Below are 17,441 nucleotides of genomic sequence, written 5' to 3'. Positions count from 1 at the left end.
AAAAGAGGCGCAATGAGGTAGCTGTGTGAGTAAGATAAGCGACCCTAGTGGCCGACACAAACACCGGGCCCATCTAGGAGTGGCACTGCAGTGTCACGCAGGATGGCCCTTCCAAAAAACACTCCCCAAACAGCACATGACGCAAAGAAAAAAAGAGGCGCAATGAGGTAGCTGTGTGAGTAAGATAAGCGACCCTAGTGGCCGACACAAACACCGGGCCCATCTAGGAGTGGCACTGCAGTGTCACGCAGGATGGCCCTTCCAAAAAACACTCCACAAACAGCACATGACGCAAAGAAAAAAAGAGGCGCAATGAGGTAGCTGTGTGAGTAAGATAAGCGACCCTAGTGGCCGACACAAACACCGGGCCCATCTAGGAGTGGCACTGCAGTGTCACGCAGGATGGCCCTTCCAAAAAACACTCCCCAAACAGCACATGACGCAAAGAAAAAAAGAGGCCCAATGAGGTAGCTGTGTGAGTAAGATAAGCGACCCTAGTGGCCGACACAAACACCGGGCCCATCTAGGAGTGGCACTGCAGTGTCACGCAGGATGGCCCTTCCAAAAAACACTCCACAAACAGCACATGACGCAAAGAAAAAAAGAGGCGCAATGAGGTAGCTGTGTGAGTAAGATAAGCGACCCTAGTGGCCGACACAAACACCGGGCCCATCTAGGAGTGGCACTGCAGTGTCACGCAGGATGGCCCTTCCAAAAAACACTCCACAAACAGCACATGACGCAAAGAAAAATTAAAGAAAAAAGAGGTGCAAGATGGAATTGTCCTTGGGCCCTCCCAGTCCCACCCACCCTTATGTTGTATAAACAGGACATGCACACTTTAACCAACCCATCATTTCAGTGACAGGGTCTGCCACATGACTGTGACTGAAATGACGGGATGGTTTGGACCCCCACCAAAAAAGAAGCAATTAATCTCTCCTTGCACAAACTGGCTCTACAGAGGCAAGATGTCCACCTCATCATCATCCTCCGATATATCACCGTGTACATCCCCCTCCTCACAGATTATCAATTCGTCCCCACTGGAATCCACCATCTCAGCTCCCTGTGTACTTTGTGGAGGCAATTGCTGCTGGTCAATGTCTCCACGGAGGAATTGATTATAATTCATTTTAATGAACATCATCTTCTCCACATTTTCTGGATGTAACCTCGTACGCCGATTGCTGACAAGGTGAGCGACGGCACTAAACACTCTTTCGGAGTACACACTTGTGGGAGGGCAACTTAGGTAGAATAAAGCCAGTTTGTGCAAGGGCCTCCAAATTGCCTCTTTTTCCTGCCAGTATAAGTACGGACTGTGTGACGTGCCTACTTGGATGCGGTCACTCATATAATCCTCCACCATTCTTTCAATGGGGAGAGAATTATATGCAGTGACAGTAGACGACATGTCCGTAATCGTTGTCAGGTCCTTCAGTCCGGACCAGATGTCAGCATCAGCAGTCGCTCCAGACTGCCCTGCATCACCGCCAGCGGGTGGGCTCGGAATTTTGAGCCTTTTCCTCGCACCCCCAGTTGCGGGAGAATGTGAAGGAGGAGATGTTGACAGGTCGCGTTCCGCTTGACTTGACAATTTTCTCACCAGCAGGTCTTTCAACCCCAGCAGACTTGTGTCTGCCGGAAAGAGAGATCCAAGGTAGGCTTTAAATCTAGGATCGAGCACGGTGGCCAAAATGTAGTGCTCTGATTTCAACAGATTGACCACCCGTGAATCCTTGTTAAGCGAATTAAGGGCTCCATCCACAAGTCCCACATGCCTAGCGGAATCGCTCCGTGTTAGCTCCTCCTTCAATGTCTCCAGCTTCTTCTGCAAAAGCCTGATGAGGGGAATGACCTGACTCAGGCTGGCAGTGTATGAACTGACTTCACGTGTGGCAAGTTCAAAGGGCAGCAGAACCTTGCACAACGTTGAAATCATTCTCCACTGCGCTTGAGACAGGTGCATTCCACCTCCTATATCGTGCTCAATTGTATAGGCTTGAACGGCCTTTTGCTGCTCCTCCAACCTCTGAAGCATATAGAGGGTTGAATTCCACCTCGTTACCACTTCTTGCTTCAGATGATGGCAGGGCAGGTTCAGTTGTTTTTGGTGGTGCTCCAGTCTTCTGTACGTGGTGCCTGTACACCGAAAGTGTCCCGCAATTCTTCTGGCCACCGACAGCATCTCTTGCAAGCCCCTGTCGTTTTTTTAAAAATTCTGCACCACCAAATTCAAGGTATGTGCAAAACATGGGACGTGCTGGAATTTGCCCATATTTAATGCACACACAATATTGCTGGCGTTGTCCGATGCCACAAATCCACAGGAGAGTCCATTTGGGGTAAGCCATTCCGCGATGATCTTCCTCAGTTGCCGTAAGAGGTTTTCAGCTGTGTGCGTATTCTGGAAACCGGTGATACAAAGCGTAGCCTGCCTAGGAAAGAGTTGGCGTTTGCGAGATGCTGCTACTGGTGCCGCCGCTGCTGTTCTTGCGGCGGGAGTCCATACATCTACCCAGTGGGCTGTCACAGTCATATAGTCCTGACCCTGCCCTGCTCCACTTGTCCACATGTCCGTGGTTAAGTGGATATTGGTTACAGCTGCATTTTTTAGGACACTGGTGACTCTTTTTCTGAGGTCTGTGTACATTTTCGGTATCGCCTGCCTAGAGAAATGGAACCTAGATGGTATTTGGTACCGGGGACACAGTACCTCCAACAAGTCTCTAGTTGGCTCTGCAGTAATGAGGGAGACCGGAACCACGTTTCTCACCACCCAGGATGCCAAGGCCTCAGTTATCCGCTTTGCAGTAGGATGACTGCTGTGATATTTCATCTTCCTCGCAAAGGACTGTTGAACAGTCAATTGCTTGGTGGAAGTAGTAAAAGTGGTCTTACGACTTCCCCTCTGGGATGACCATCGACTCCCAGCAGCAACAACAGCAGCGCCAGCAGCAGTAGGCGTTACACGCAAGGATGCATCGGAGGAATCCCAGGCAGGAGAGGAATCGTCAGAATTCCCAGTGACATGGCCTGCAGGACTATTGGCATTCCTGGGGAAGGAGGAAATTGACACTGAGGGAGTTGGTGGGGTGGTTTGCGTGAGCTTGGTTACAAGAGGAAGGTATTTACTGGTCAGTGGACTGCTTCCGCTGTCACCCAAAGTTTTTGAACTTGTCACTGACTTATTATGAATGCGCTGCAGGTGACGTATAAGGGAGGATGTTCCGAGGTGGTTAACGTCCTTACCCCTACTTATTACAGCTTGACAAAGGCAACACACGGCTTGACACCTGTTGTCCGCATTTCTGTTGAAATACTTCCACACCGAAGAGCTGATTTTTTTGGTATTTTCACCAGGCATGTCAGTGGCCATATTCCTCCCACTGACAACAGGTGTCTCTCCGGGAGCCTGACTTAAACAAACCACCTCACCATCAGAATCCTCCTGGTCAATTTTCTCCCCAGCGCCAGCAACACCCATATCCTCCTCATCCTGGTGTACTTCAACACTGACATCTTCAATCTGACTATCAGGAACTGGACTGCGGGTGCTCCTTCCAGCACTTGCAGGGGGCGTGCAAATGGTGGAAGGCGCATGCTCTTCACGTCCAGTGTTGGGAAGGTCAGGCATCGCAACCGACACAATTGGAGTCGGACTCTCCTTGTTGATTTGGGATTTCGAAGAACGCACAGTTCTTTGCGGTGCTACTGCTTTTGCCAGCTTGAGTCTTTTCATTTTTCTAGCGAGAGGCTGAGTGCTTCCATCCTCATGTGAAGCTGAACCACTAGCCATGAACATAGGCCAGGGCCTCAGCCGTTCCTTGCCACTCCGTGTGGTAAATGGCATATTGGCAAGTTTACGCTTTTCCTCCGACAATTTTATTTTAGGTTTTGGAGTCCTTTTTTTACTGATATTTGGTGTTTTGGATTTGACATGCTCTGTACTATGACATTGGGCATCGGCCTTGGCAGACGACGTTGCTGGCATTTCATCGTCTCGGCCATGACTAGTGGCAGCAGCTTCAGCACGAGGTGGAAGTGGATCTTGATCTTTCCCTAATTTTGGAACCTCAACATTTTTGTTCCCCATATTTTAATAGGCACAACTAAAAGGCACCTCAGGTAAACAATGGAGATGGATGGATACTAGTATACTTATGGATGGACTGCCGAGTGCCGACACAGAGGTAGCTACAGCCGTGGACTACCGTACTGTCTGCTGCTAATATAGACTGGATGATAATGATATGAAATCAATATATATATGTATATATAATATCACTAGTACTGCAGCCGGACAGGTAGATATATATTTATTAGGTAATGATGACTGATGACGGACCTGCTGGACACTGTCAGCTCAGCAGCACCGCAGACTGCTACAGTAAGCTACTATAGTAGTATGTATCAAGAAGAAAGAAAAGAAAAAAAACACGGGTAGGTGGTATACAATTATGGATGGACTGCCGAGTGCCGACACAGAGGTAGCTACAGCCGTGGACTACCGTACTGTGTCTGCTGCTAATATAGACTGGATGATAATGATATGAAATCAATATATATATATGTATATATAATATCACTAGTACTGCAGCCGGACAGGTAGATATATATTTATTAGGTAATGATGACTGATGACGGACCTGCTGGACACTGTCAGCTCAGCAGCACCGCAGACTGCTACAGTAAGCTACTATAGTAGTATGTATCAAGAAGAAAGAAAAAAAAAAAACCACGGGTAGGTGGTATACAATTATGGATGGACTGCCGAGTGCCGACACAGAGGTAGCTACAGCCGTGGACTACCGTACTGTGTCTGCTGCTAATATAGACTGGATGATAATGATATGAAATCAATATATATATATGTATATATAATATCACTAGTACTGCAGCCGGAAAGGTAGATATATATTTATTAGGTAATGATGACTGATGACGGACCTGCTGGACACTGTCAGCTCAGCAGCACCGGAGACTGCTACAGTAAGCTACTATAGTAGTATGTATCAAGAAGAAAGAAAAAGAAAAAAAACACGGGTAGGTGGTATACAATTATGGATGGACTGCCGAGTGCCGACACAGAGGTAGCTACAGCCGTGGACTACCGTACTGTGTCTGCTGCTAATATAGACTGGATGATAATGATATGAAATCAATATATATATGTATATATAATATCACTAGTACTGCAGCCGGACAGGTAGATATATATTTATTAGGTAATGATGACTGATGACGGACCTGCTGGACACTGTCAGCTCAGCAGCACCGCAGACTGCTACAGTAAGCTACTATAGTAGTATGTATCAAGAAGAAAGAAAAAAAAACCACGGGTAGGTGGTATACAATTATGGATGGACTGCCGAGTGCCGACAAAGAGGTAGCTACAGCCGTGGACTACCGTACTGTGTCTGCTGCTAATATAGACTGGATGATAATGATATGAAATCAATATATATATGTATATATAATATCACTAGTACTGCAGCCGGACAGGTAGATATATATTTATTAGGTAATGATGACTGATGACGGACCTGCTGGACACTGTCAGCTCAGCAGCACCGCAGACTGCTACAGTAAGCTACTATAGTAGTATGTATCAAGAAGAAAGAAAAAAAAAAAACACGGGTAGGTGGTATACAATTATGGATGGACTGCCGAGTGCCGACACAGAGGTAGCTACAGCCGTGGACTAACGTACTGTGTCTGCTGCTAATATAGACTGGATGATAATGATATGAAATCAATATATATATGTATATATAATATCACTAGTACTGCAGCCGGACAGGTAGATATATATTTATTAGGTAATGATGACTGATGACGGACCTGCTGGACACTGTCAGCTCAGCAGCACCGCAGACTGCTACAGTAAGCTACTATAGTAGTATGTATCAAGAAGAAAGAAAAAAAAAAAACACGGGTAGGTGGTATACAATTATGGATGGACTGCCGAGTGCCGACACAGAGGTAGCTACAGCCGTGGACTAACGTACTGTGTCTGCTGCTAATATAGACTGGATGATAATGATATGAAATCAATATATATATATGTATATATAATATCACTAGTACTGCAGCCGGACAGGTATATATATTTATTATGTAATGACTGATGACGGACCTGCTGGACACTGTCAGCTCAGCAGCACCGCAGACTGCTACAGTAAGCTACTATAGTAGTATGTATAAAGAAGAAAGAAAAAAAAAAAACACGGGTAGGTGGTATACAATTATAATATTATATATATATTAATTATATACAATTATATATATATATATATATATTAATTAAACTGGTGGTGATTATTAAACTGGTGGTCAGGTCACTGGTCACACTATCAGCAACTTGCAAGTAGTACTCCTAAGCATACAATCACAATATATATTATACTGGTGTGGCACTCTGGCAGCAAAAGTGTGCACTGTACGTTATATGTAGTATGTACTCCTGAGTCCTGAGTCCTGCTCTCAGACTCTAACTGCTCCCCACTGTCAGTGTCTCCCCCACAAGTCAGATAATACAATACAGTCACACTATCTATCACTTCACTTCAGCAAGTACTAGTAGTAGTAATACTCCTCCTAATGCTCCCCAAAATTACTACTGTGTCTCTCTCTAGTGAGACTGTCTCACTCTCTTCTCGAATCTCTATAAACGGAGAGGACGCCAGCCACGTCCTCTCCCTATGAATCTCAATGCACGTGTGAAAAATGGCGGCGACGCGCGGCTCCTTATATAGAATCCGAGCCTCGCGAGAATCCGACAGCGTGATGATGACGTTCGGGCGCGCTCGGGTTAACCGAGCAAGGCGGGAGGATCCGAGCCTGCTCGGCCCCGTGTAAAAAACCCTGAAGTTCGGGCGGGTTCGGATTCCGAGGAACCGAACCCGCTCATCTCTATGGGAGACACAACAAGCACTAATATAAGGCTACTACTGCCGGCTCAGATACATTGGTAGGGAGCTGGAAGGAATATTGCGAGTCACACCAAGCACTAATATAAGGCTACTACTGCCGGCTCAGATACATTAGTAGGGAGTTGGAAGGAATACGGCGAGTCACACCAAGCACTAATATAAGGCTACTACTGACGGTTCAGATATATAAGTATGGAGTTGGAAGGAATACGGCGAGTCACACAAAGCACTAATATAAGGCTACTATTGCCGGCTCAGATACATTAGTAGGGAGTTGGAAGGAATACTGCGAGACACGGCAAGCACTAATATAAGGCTACTACTGCCGGCTCAGATACATTAGTAGGGAGTTGGAAGGAATACGGCGAGACACAGCAAGCACTAATATAAGGCTACTACTGCTGGCTCAGCTACATTAGTAGGGAGTTGGAAGGAATACTGCGAGTCACTTGAAGCACTAATATAAGGCTGCTACTGCCGGCTCAGATACATTAGTAGGGAGTTGGAAGGAATACGGCGAGACACACCAAGCACTAATATAAGGCTGCTACTGCCGGCTCAGATACATTAGTAGGGAGTTGAAAGGAATACTGCGAGACACAGCAAGCACTAATATAAGGCTACTACTGCCGGCACAGCTACATTAGTAGGGAGTTGGAAGGAATACTGCGAGTCACACGAAGCACTAATATAAGGCTGCTACTGCCGGCTCAGATACATTAGTAGGGAGTTGGAAGGAATACTGCGAGACACGGCAAGCACTAAAATAAGGCTGCTACTGCCGGCTCAGATACATTAGTAGGGAGCTGGAAGGAATACTGCAAGACACACCAAGCACTGATATAAGGCTGCTACTGACGGCTCAGGTACATTAGTAGGGAGTTGGAAGGAATACTGCAAGACACGGCAAGCACTAATATAAGGTTGCTACTGCCGGCTCAGATACATTAGTAGGGAGCTGGAAGGAATACTGTGAGACACACCAAGCACTGATATAAGGCTGCTACTGACGGCTCAGGTACATTAGTAGGGAGTTGGAAGGAATACTGCGAGACACAATAAGCACTGATATAAGGCTGCTACTGCCGGCTCAGATACATTAGTAGGGAGTTGGAAGGAATACTGCGAGACACAACAAGCACTAATATAAGGCTACTACTGCCAGCTCAGATACATTAGTAGGGAGCTGGAAGGAATACTGCGAGTCACACCAAGCACTAATATAAGGCTACTACTGCCGGCTCAGATACATTAGTAGGGAGTTGGAAGGAATACTGCGAGACGCGGCAAGCACTAATATAAGGCTACTACTGCCGGCTCAGGTACATTAGTAGGGAGCTGGAAGGAATACTGTGAGACACGGCAAGCACTAATATAAGGCTGCTACTGCCGGCTCCGATACTTTAGTAGGGAGCTGAAAGGAATACGGCGAGTCACACCAAGCACTAATATAAGGCTGCTACTGCCTGCTCAGATACATTAGTAGAAAGCTGGAAGGAATACTGTGAGACACAACAAGCACTAATGTAAGGCTGCTACTGCCGGCACAGATACATTAGTAGGGAGCTAAAAAGGAATACTACGAGACACGGCAAGCACTAATATAAGGCTACTACTCCCGGCTCAGATACATTAGGAGGGAGCCGGAAGGAATACTGCGAGACACGGCAAGCACTAAAATAAGGCTACTTCTGCCGACTCAGAAACATTAGTAGGGAGCCGGAAGGAATACTGCGAGACACACTAGCACTAATATAAGGCTACTACTGCCGGCTCAGATGCATTAGTAGGGAGTTGGAAGGAATACTACGAGACACGGCAAGCACTAATATAAGGCTACTACTGCCACCTCAGATACATTAGTAGGGAGCTGGAAGGAATACGGCGAGTCACACCAAGCACTAATATAAGGCTACTACTGACGGTTCAGATATATAAGTATGGAGTTGGAAGGAATACGGCGAGTCACACAAAGCACTAATATAAGGCTACTATTGCCGGCTCAGATACATTAGTAGGGAGTTGGAAGGAATACTGCGAGACACGGCAAGCACTAATATAAGGCTACTACTGCCGGCTCAGATACATTAGTAGGGAGTTGGAAGGAATACGGCGAGACACAGCAAGCACTAATATAAGGCTACTACTGCTGGCTCAGCTACATTAGTAGGGAGTTGGAAGGAATACTGCGAGTCACACGAAGCACTAATATAAGGCTGCTACTGCCGGCTCAGATACATTAGTAGGGAGTTGGAAGGAATACGGCGAGACACACCAAGCACTAATATAAGGCTGCTACTGCCGGCTCAGAAACATTAGTAGGGAGTTGAAAGGAATACTGCGAGACACAGCAAGCACTAATATAAGGCTACTACTGCCGGCTCAGCTACATTAGTAGGGAGTTGGAAGGAATACTGCGAGTCACACGAAGCACTAATATAAGGCTGCTACTGCCGGCTCAGATACATTAGTAGGGAGTTGGAAGAAATACTGCGAGTCACACCTAGCACTAATATAAGGCTACTACTGCCGGCTCAGATACATTAGTAGGGAGTTGGAAGGAATACTGCGAGACACGGCAAGCACTAATATAAGGCTGCTACTGCCGGCTCAGATACATTAGTAGGGAGTTGGAAGGAATACTGCAAGACACGGCAAGCACTAATATAAGGTTGCTACTGCCGGCTCAGATACATTAGTAGGGAGCTGGAAGGAATACTGTGAGACACACCAAGCACTGATATAAGGCTGCTACTGACGGCTCAGGTACATTAGTAGGGAGTTGGAAGGAATACTGCGAGACACAACAAGCACTGATATAAGGCTGCTACTGCCGGCTCAGATACATTAGTAGGGAGTTGGAAGGAATACTGCGAGACACAACAAGCACTAATATAAGGCTACTACTGCCAGCTCAGATACATTAGTAGGGAGCTGGAAGGAATACTGCGAGTCACACCAAGCACTAATATAAGGCTACTACTGCCGGCTCAGATACATTAGTAGGGAGTTGGAAGGAATACTGCGAGACGCGGCAAGCACTAATATAAGGCTACTACTGCCGGCTCAGGTACATTAGTAGGGAGCTGGAAGGAATACTGTGAGACACGGCAAGCACTAATATAAGGCTGCTACTGCCTGCTCAGATACATTAGTAGAAAGCTGGAAGGAATACTGTGAGACACAACAAGCACTAATGTAAGGCTGCTACTGCCGGCACAGATACATTAGTAGGGAGCTAAAAAGGAATACTACGAGACACGGCAAGCACTAATATAAGGCTACTACTCCCGGCTCAGAAACATTAGGAGGGAGCCGGAAGGAATACTGCGAGACACGGCAAGCACTAAAATAAGGCTACTTCTGCCGACTCAGAAACATTAGTAGGGAGCCGGAAGGAATACTGCGAGACACACTAGCACTAATATAAGGCTACTACTGCCGGCTCAGATGCATTAGTAGGGAGTTGGAAGGAATACTACGAGACACGGCAAGCACTAATATAAGGCTACTACTGCCACCTCAGATACATTAGTAGGGAGCTGGAAGGAATACGGCGAGTCACACCAAGCACTAATATAAGGCTACTACTGACGGTTCAGATATATAAGTATGGAGTTGGAAGGAATACGGCGAGTCACACAAAGCACTAATATAAGGCTACTATTGCCGGCTCAGATACATTAGTAGGGAGTTGGAAGGAATACTGCGAGACACGGCAAGCACTAATATAAGGCTACTACTGCCGGCTCAGATACATTAGTAGGGAGTTGGAAGGAATACGGCGAGACACAGCAAGCACTAATATAAGGCTACTACTGCTGGCTCAGCTACATTAGTAGGGAGTTGGAAGGAATACTGCGAGTCACACGAAGCACTAATATAAGGCTGCTACTGCCGGCTCAGATACATTAGTAGGGAGTTGGAAGGAATACGGCGAGACACACCAAGCACTAATATAAGGCTGCTACTGCCGGCTCAGATACATTAGTAGGGAGTTGAAAGGAATACTGCGAGACACAGCAAGCACTAATATAAGGCTACTACTGCCGGCTCAGCTACATTAGTAGGGAGTTGGAAGGAATACTGCGAGTCACACGAAGCACTAATATAAGGCTGCTACTGCCGGCTCAGATACATTAGTAGGGAGTTGGAAGGAATACGGCGAGACACACCAAGCACTAATATAAGGCTGCTACTGCCGGCTCAGATACATTAGTAGGGAGTTGAAAGGAATACTGCGAGACACAGCAAGCACTAATATAAGGCTACTACTGCCGGCTCAGATACATTAGTAGGGAGTTGGAAGAAATACTGCGAGTCACACCTAGCACTAATATAAGGCTACTACTGCCGGCTCAGATACATTAGTAGGGAGCTGGAAGGAATACTGTGAGACACGGCAAGCACTAATATAAGGCTGCTACTGCCGGGTCAGATACATTTGTAGGGAGCTGGAAGGAATACTGCGAGACACACCAAGCACTAATATAAGGCTGCTACTGCCGGCTCAGATACATTAGTAGGGAGCTGGAAGGAATACGGCGAGTCACACCAAGCACTAATAGAAGGCTACTACTGCCGGCTCAGATAATTTAGTACGGAGTTGGAAGGAATACAGCGAGACACGGCAAGCACTTATATAAGGCTACTACTGCCGGCTCAGATACATTAGTAGGGAGCCGGAAGGAATACTGCGAGACACGGCAAGCACTAAAATAAAGCTACTTCTGCCGACTCAGAAACATTAGTAGGGAGCCGGAAGGAATACTGCGAGACACACTAGCACTAATATAAGGCTACTACAGCCGGCTCAGATGCATTAGTAGGGAGTTGGAAGGAATACTGCGAGACACGGCAAGCACTAATATAAGGCTACTACTGCCACCTCAGATACATTAGTAGGGAGCTGGAAGGAATACGGCGAGTCACACCAAGCACTAATATAAGGCTACTACTGCCGGCTCAGATATATAAGTAGGGAGTTGGAAGGAATACGGCGAGTCACACCAAGCACTAATATAAGGCTACTATTGCCGGCTCAGATACATTAGTAGGGAGTTGGAATTAATACTGCGAGTCACACCTAGCACTAACATAAGGCTACTACTGCCGGCTCAGATACATTAGTAGGGAGCTGGAAGGAATACTGTGAGACACGGCAAGCACTAATATAAGGCTGCTACTGCCGGCTCAGATACATTAGTAGGGAGCTGGAAGGAATACTGCGAGACACACCAAGCACTAATATAAGGCTGCTACTGCCGGCTCAGATACATAAGTAGGGAGTTGGAAGGAATACTGCGAGACACACCAAGCACTAATATAAGGCTACTACTGCCGGCTCAGATGCATTAGTAGGGAGTTGGAAGGAATACTACGAGACACGGCAAGCACTAATATAAGGCTACTACTGCCACCTCAGATACATTAGTAGGGAGCTGGAAGGAATACGGCGAGTCACACCAAGCACTAATATAAGGCTACTACTGCCGGCTCAGATACATTAGTAGGGAGCTGCAAGGAATACTGCGAGACACAACAAGCACTGATATAAGGCTGCTACAGCCGGCTCAGATACATTAGTAGGGAGTTGGAAGGAATACTGCGAGACACAACAAGCACTAATATAAGGCTACTACTGCCGGCTCAGATACATTAGTAGGGAGTTGGAAGGAATACTGCGAGACGCGGCAAGCACTAATATAAGGCTACTACTGCCGGCTCAGGTACATTAGTAGGGAGCTGGAAGGAATACTGTGAGACACGGCAAGCACTAATATTAGGCTGCTACTGCCGGCTCCGATACTTTAGTAGGGAGCTGGAAGGAATACGGCGAGTCACACCAAGCACTAATATAAGGCTGCTACTGCCTGCTCAGATACATTAGTAGAAAGCTGGAAGGAATACTGTGAGACACAACAAGCACTAATGTAAGGCTGCTACTGCCGGCACAGATACATTAGTAGGGAGCTAAAAAGGAATACTACGAGACACGGCAAGCACTAATATAAGGCTACTACTCCCGGCTCAGATACATTAGGAGGGAGCCGGAAGGAATACTGCGAGACACGGCAAGCACTAAAATAAGGCTACTTCTGCCGACTCAGAAACATTAGTAGGGAGCCGGAAGGAATACTGCGAGACACACTAGCACTAATATAAGGCTACTACTGCCGGCTCAGATGCATTAGTAGGGAGTTGGAAGGAATACTACGAGACACGGCAAGCACTAATATAAGGCTACTACTGCCACCTCAGATACATTAGTAGGGAGCTGGAAGGAATACGGCGAGTCACACCAAGCACTAATATAAGGCTACTACTGACGGTTCAGATATATAAGTATGGAGTTGGAAGGAATACGGCGAGTCACACAAAGCACTAATATAAGGCTACTATTGCCGGCTCAGATACATTAGTAGGGAGTTGGAAGGAATACTGCGAGACACGGCAAGCACTAATATAAGGCTACTACTGCCGGCTCAGATACATTAGTAGGGAGTTGGAAGGAATACGGCGAGACACAGCAAGCACTAATATAAGGCTACTACTGCTGGCTCAGCTACATTAGTAGGGAGTTGGAAGGAATACTGCGAGTCACACGAAGCACTAATATAAGGCTGCTACTGCCGGCTCAGATACATTAGTAGGGAGTTGGAAGGAATACGGCGAGACACACCAAGCACTAATATAAGGCTGCTACTGCCGGCTCAGATACATTAGTAGGGAGTTGAAAGGAATACTGCGAGACACAGCAAGCACTAATATAAGGCTACTACTGCCGGCTCAGATACATTAGTAGGGAGTTGGAAGGAATACTGCGAGTCACACGAAGCACTAATATAAGGCTGCTACTGCCGGCTCAGATACATTAGTAGGGAGTTGGAAGAAATACTGCGAGTCACACCTAGCACTAATATAAGGCTACTACTGCCGGCTCAGATACATTAGTAGGGAGCAGGAAGGAATACTGTGAGACATGGCAAGCACTAATATAAGGCTGCTACTGCCGGGTCAGATACATTTGTAGGGAGCTGGAAGGAATACTGCGAGACACACCAAGCACTAATATAAGGCTGCTACTGCCGGCTCAGATACATTAGTAGGGAGCTGGAAGGAATACGGCGAGTCACACCAAGCACTAATAGAAGGCTACTACTGCCGGCTCAGATAATTTAGTACGGAGTTGGAAGGAATACAGCGAGACACGGCAAGCACTTATATAAGGCTACTACTGCCGGCTCAGATACATTAGTAGGGAGTTAAAAAGGAATATTACGAGACACGGCAAGCAATAATATAAGGCTACTACTCCCGTCTCAGATACATTAGTAGGGAGCCGGAAGGAATACTGCGAGACACGGCAAGCACTAAAATAAGGCTACTTCTGCCGACTCAGAAACATTAGTAGGGAGCCGGAAAGAATACTGCGAGACACACTAGCACTAATATAAGGCTACTACAGCCGGCTCAGATGCATTAGTAGGGAGTTGGAAGGAATACTGCGAGACACGGCAAGCACTAATATAAGGCTACTACTGCCACCTCAGATACATTAGTAGGGAGCTGGAAGGAATACGGCGAGTCACACCAAGCACTAATATAAGGCTACTACTGCCGGCTCAGATATATAAGTAGGGAGTTGGAAGGAATACGGCGAGTCACACCAAGCACTAATATAAGGCTACTATTGCCGGCTCAGATACATTAGTAGGGAGTTGGAAGGAATACTGCGAGTCACACCTAGCACTAACATAAGGCTACTACTGCCGGCTCAGATACATTAGTAGGGAGCTGGAAGGAATACTGTGAGACACGGCAAGCACTAATATAAGGCTGCTACTGCCGGCTCAGATACATTAGTAGGGAGCTGGAAGGAATACTGCGAGACACACCAAGCACTAATATAAGGCTGCTACTGCCGGCTCAGATACATAAGTAGGGAGTTGGAAGGAATACTGCGAGACACACCAAGCACTAATATAAGGCTGCTACTGCCGGCTCAGATACATTAGTAGGGAGCTGCAAGGAATACTGCGAGACACAACAAGCACTGATATAAGGCTGCTACAGCCGGCTCAGATACATTAGTAGGGAGTTGGAAGGAATACTGCGAGACACAACAAGCACTAATATAAGGCTACTACTGCCAGCTCAGATACATTAGTAGGGAGCTGGAAGGAATACTGCAAGTCACACCAAGCACTAATATAAGGCTACTACTGCCGGCTCAGATACATTAGTAGGGAGTTGGAAGGAATACTGCGAGACGCGGCAAGCACTAATATAAGGCTACTACTGCCAGCTCAGATACATTAGTAGGGAGCTGGAAGGAATACTGCGAGACACACCAAGCACTAATATAAGGCTGCTACTGCCGGCTCAGATACATTAGTAGGGAGCTGGAAGGAATACTGTGAGACACGGCAAGCACTAATATAAGGCTGCTACTGCCGGCTTCGATACATTAGTAGGGAGCTGGAAGGAATACAGCGAGTCACACCAAGCACTAATATAAGGCTACTACTGCCGGCTCAGATACATTAGTAGGGAGCTGGAAGGAATACTGTGAGACACAACAAGCACTAATGTAAGGCTGCTACTGCCGGCACAGATACATTAGTAGGGAGCTAAAAAGGAATACTACGAGACACGGCAAGCACTATTATAAGGCTACTACTCCCAGTTTAGATACATTAGTAGGGAGCTGGAAGGAATACTGCGAGACACGGCAAGCACTAAAATAAGGCTACTTCTGCCGACTCAGAAACATTAGTAGGAAGCCGGAAGGAATACTGCGAGACACACTAGCACTAATATAAGGCTACTAGTGCCGACTCAGATGCTTTAGTAGGGAGTTGGAAGGAATACTACGAGACACGGCAAGCACTAATATAAGGCTACTACTGCCACCTCAGATACATTAGTAGGGAGCTGGAAGGAATACGGCGAGTCACACCAAGCACTAATATAAGGCTACTACTGCCGGTTCAGATATATAAGTATGGAGTTGGAAGGAATACGGCGAGTCACACAAAGCACTAATATAAGGCTACTATTGCCGGCTCAGATACATTAGTAGGGAGTTGGAAGGAATACTGCGAGACACGGCAAGCACTAATATAAGGCTACTACTGCCGGCTCAGATACATTAGTAGGGAGTTGGAAGGAATACGGCGAGACACAGCAAGCACTAATATAAGGCTACTACTGCTGGCTCAGCTACATTAGTAGGGAGTTGGAAGGAATACTGCGAGTCACACGAAGCACTAATATAAGGCTGCTACTGCCGGCTCAGATACATTAGTAGGGAGTTGGAAGGAATACGGCGAGACACACCAAGCACTAATATAAGGCTGCTACTGCCGGCTCAGATACATTAGTAGGGAGTTGAAAGGAATACTGCGAGACACAGCAAGCACTAATATAAGGCTACTACTGCCGGCTCAGCTACATTAGTAGGGAGTTGGAAGGAATACTGCGAGTCACACGAAGCACTAATATAAGGCTGCTACTGCCGGCTCAGATACATTAGTAGGGAGTTGGAAGAAATACTGCGAGTCACACCTAGCACTAATATAAGGCTACTACTGCCGGCTCAGATACATTAGTAGGGAGTTGGAAGGAATACTGCGAGACACGGCAAGCACTAATATAAGGCTGCTACTGCCGGCTCAGATACATTAGTAGGGAGCTGGAAGGAATACTGCAAGACACACCAAGCACTGATATAAGGCTGCTACTGACGGCTCAGGTACATTAGTAGGGAGTTGGAAGGAATACTGCAAGACACGGCAAGCACTAATATAAGGTTGCTACTGCCGGCTCAGATACATTAGTAGGGAGCTGGAAGGAATACTGTGAGACACACCAAGCACTGATATAAGGCTGCTACTGACGGCTCAGGTACATTAGTAGGGAGTTGGAAGGAATACTGCGAGACACAACAAGCACTGATATAAGGCTGCTACTGCCGGCTCAGATACATTAGTAGGGAGTTGGAAGGAATACTGCGAGACACAACAAGCACTAATATAAGGCTACTACTGCCAGCTCAGATACATTAGTAGGGAGCTGGAAGGAATACTGCGAGTCACACCAAGCACTAATATAAGGCTACTACTGCCGGCTCAGATACATTAGTAGGGAGTTGGAAGGAATACTGCGAGACGCGGCAAGCACTAATATAAGGCTACTACTGCCGGCTCAGGTACATTAGTAGGGAGCTGGAAGGAATACTGTGAGACACGGCAAGCACTAATATAAGGCTGCTACTGCCGGCTCCGATACTTTAGTAGGGAGCTGAAAGGAATACGGCGAGTCACACCAAGCACTAATATAAGGCTGCTACTGCCTGCTCAGATACATTAGTAGAAAGCTGGAAGGAATACTGTGAGACACAACAAGCACTAATGTAAGGCTGCTACTGCCGGCACAGATACATTAGTAGGGAGCTAAAAAGGAATACTACGAGACACGGCAAGCACTAATATAAGGCTA

This window comes from Pseudophryne corroboree, chromosome 3 (genome assembly GCF_028390025.1).
Source record: "Pseudophryne corroboree isolate aPseCor3 chromosome 3, aPseCor3.hap2, whole genome shotgun sequence".
Classification (NCBI taxonomy): Eukaryota; Metazoa; Chordata; class Amphibia; order Anura; family Myobatrachidae; genus Pseudophryne; species Pseudophryne corroboree.
Note: the sequence above shows the minus strand (reverse complement) of the source record.